Consider the following 3942-nt stretch of genomic DNA (forward strand, 5'->3'; position numbering starts at 1 on the left):
TCAGCTCTGGACTATGAATGCTCTCTGAATTTCGCTCACCAAAGATCTCCCCCTTATGAGGATTAGGGCTTCTATTTATAACATTATTTCTTTTTACGAAGCTTTCGTGGCGCGACACGAATTGGCGAGGCGCGAAATGGGAACAGAAGGTTTGGCGCGTCTCGCCGAGTTTTGCTGCGGCTCGGCTCCTGCTTCATCTCTTTGTGGTTTTGCTTCTCCAGAGTCCTTACACCTTCGCGCTTCCTCGTCCCTACTTTTCAACCTTAATACCTGCACAAATAACACCCAAAGTGATACAATTTGCTCTACAATTAGCATTGAACTTCTAGAGTTCAATTCTAACCATAAAATCCTTAAAAATCATAAGATATGTTCCACTTTAGATCAAAAGGTAGTTATTTTAACACATGAAAATATTACTAATTCACTCCTAACAGTACGGAAGGCATGACATGTATGATGAAGTTAAGAAACTATTTTAGAAGATGAAGGAACAAAACATATATTCAAATACACTAACTTACTCTACATAGATCAAACAGTAAACGAAAGGCAAAGACAACATGAGATGAAGTGTGTCCCTAGACTATTTTGTGACGGTTGTCAGAATTGTCATACCAACCGTCGTTCTCACTTACGACGGTTAAAATCCTCTCAATTTGCAATCTACGACGGTTGCAATATCGTCACAAAAATGTGTGTCCCCAGACTATTTTGTGAAGGTTATCAAAACAGTCACACCAACTGTCGTTCTCACTTACAACAGTTAGGAAACTGACGTAAATTGAATATTGCGACGGTTACCTACCGTTATAAATTTCGGTTTGATTTTTGCAATCAAAATAACAACACAAATTCACATCTTTTACCATAAAAGAAGAAAAAAAATAATAACACCCTAAAAGCCTGTTGATAAATCAAAGGACTTCTACATTGCCGCTGCCAACCATGCTTGAGATACAATGTCATTATTAAATAGAAACCACTCATTATGCTCTTCATAGCCTATCCTGCATCTATCTACATCACACATTAATCTTTCAGTACAAACAAAACACATATCTTGATTAGCATTTATTCTTTCATACCCCAACACTGCTGGACTATTACAACTGGCAGAAAAATTTAATTATTAAGGATATAATTGATATTCAAATACGATGGAACACACTTAAGCAAAATATAAAACTTTATAACCTTAGATTCAAATGTTGTTCAGCAGCTTCAATATATTGGCGTGCCCATGACAAAAAGACAACAATACTATATCAATTAAAATACGTGTATGATCATTAAAAAAAACTCAATCCCAACATCAATGGAAGGATAATCCGAAGATTGGCTGGAAGGTAAATAAAGTTCGGTAAATATTTGTTTCATCTAAGGATCAAACTCACATATTACATGTTTAATAACAAATGTCATCTATAAAACAATTACTTGCATTCCATAAATGATATCACCTTGGCCATCACAGCGTCTATGAGAAAATCCTCATTTAGATTGATACTTTTATTCTCCACATCAAGCAATCACTTTAAAAAACAAACCAACTAAGTCAGGCAACAAACCCACAACACAAATCTTAGTCCACATGTTTGGAGAAGAGAAAGAAATTTCATAAATTGCATATGATAGTCCACGTTTTTGGAGAAGGGAAAGAAATTTTAGAAATTGCATATGATAGTCTACGTTTTTGGAGAAGGGAAGCAAATACCATAAATTGCATATTATAGTCCACGTTTTTGGAGAAGAGAAAGAAATTTCAGAAATTGTATATGATAGTCAACATTTTTGTGAGAAAGTAAAGAAATTTCAGAAATTGCATATGATGGAAAACATTTTTTAAGTAGGTCCGGAGATTCTAGAAATTGCATAAGATAGTCTACGTTTTTGGAGGAGAGAAAGAAATTCCATAAATTGCATTTGATATACCACGTTTTTGTAGAAGAGAAAGAAATTTTAGAAATTGAATATAAAATACCATGTTTTGGGAGAAGAGAAAGAAATTGCATAAATTGTATATGTTAGTCCACGTTTATGGAGAAGAGAAAGAATTTCATAAATTGCATATGATAGTCCACGTTTTTGCAGAAGGGTAAGAAATTTCAGAAATTGCATATGATAGTCTACATTTTTGTAGAAGGGAAACAAATACCATAAATTGCATATGATAGTCAACGTTTTTGTGAGAAAGTAAAGAAATTTCACAAATTGCATATAATAGACCATGTTTTTTAAGTAGGGTCGTAATTTCCAAAAAAATTGAATAAGATAGTTAACGTTTTTGGAGGAGAGAAAGAAATTCCACAAATTGCATATGATATTCCACGTTTTTCTAGAAGAGAAAGAAATTTTAGAATTTGAATATGAAATACCATGTTTTTGAAGAAGGGAAAGAAACTTCAGAAATTGTATATGTTAGTCCACATTTTTGGAGAAGGGAAACAAATACCATAAATTGCATATTATAGTCCATGTTTTTGGAGAATGGAAAGAAATTTCAGAAATTGCATATGATGGTCCACATTTTTGGAGAAGAGAAAGAAATTTCATAAATTGCACATTATAGTCCATGTTTTTGGAGAAGAGAAAGAAATTTCAGAAATTGCATATGATAGTCAACGATTTAGTGAGAAAGTAAAGAAATTTAAGAAATTGCATACGATGGATAACATTTTTTAAGTAGGTCCAGAGATTCCAAAAATTGTATAAGATAGTCTATGTTTTTGGAGGAGAGAAAGAAATTCCATAAATTGTATTTGAAATACCACGTTTTTGTAGAAGAGAAAGAAATTTTAGAAATTGAATATGAAATACCATGTTTTGGGAGAAGAGAAAGAAATTCCATAAATTGTATATGTTAGTCCACGTTTTTGGAGAAGAGAAAAAATTTCATAAATTGCATATGATAGTCCACGTTTTTGGAGAAGGGAAAAAAATTTTAGAAATTGCACATGATAGTCAACGTTTTTAGAGAAGGGAAACAAATACCATAAATTGCATATTATAGTCCATGTTTTTGGAGAAGAGAAAGAAATTTCAGAAATTGAATATGACAGTCAACGTTTTTGTGAGAAAGTAACGAAATTTCACAAATAGCACATAATAGACCGTGTTTTTTAAGTAGGGTCATAATTTCCAGAAACTGGATAAGATAGTTTACGTTTTTGGAGGAGAGAAAGAAAATCCATAAATTGCATATGATATCCCACGTTTTTGTATTAGAGAAAGAAATTTTAGAAATTGAATATGAAATACCATGTTTAGGGAGAAGAGAATAAAAATCAAGAAATTGTATATGTTAGTCCACGTTTTTGGAGAAGTTAATGAAATTTCGTAAATTGCATATAATAGTCCACGTTTTTGAAGAAGGGAAAGAAATTTCAGAAATTGCATATGATAGTCTACGTTTTTGGAGAAGGGAAACAAATACCATAAATTGCATATTATAGTCCATGTTTTTGGAGAAGAGAAAGAAATTTCAGAAATTGCATATGATAGTCCACGTTTTTGGAGAAGAGAAAGAAATTTCATAAATTGCATATTATAGTCCATGTTTTTGGAGAAGAGAAAGTAATTTCAGAAATTGCATATGATAGTCAACGTTTTAGTGAGAAAGTAAAGAAATTTCAGAAATTGCATATGATGGATAACATTTTTTAAGTAGGTCCAGAGATTCCAAAAATTGTATAAGATAGTCTATGTTTTTGGAGGAGAGAAAGAAATTCCATAAATTGTATTTGAAATACCACGTTTTTGTAGAAGAGAAAGAAATTTTAGAAATTGAATATGAAATACCATGTTATGGGAGAAGAGAAAGAAATTCCATAAATTGTATATGTTAGTCCACGTTTTTGGAGAAGAGAAAAAATATCATAAATTGCATATGATAGTCCACGTTTTTGGAGAAGGGAAAGAAATTTTAGAAATTGCACATGA

Source organism: Vicia villosa, unplaced genomic scaffold (genome assembly GCF_029867415.1).
Source record: "Vicia villosa cultivar HV-30 ecotype Madison, WI unplaced genomic scaffold, Vvil1.0 ctg.004761F_1_1, whole genome shotgun sequence".
Taxonomy (NCBI): domain Eukaryota; kingdom Viridiplantae; phylum Streptophyta; class Magnoliopsida; order Fabales; family Fabaceae; genus Vicia; species Vicia villosa.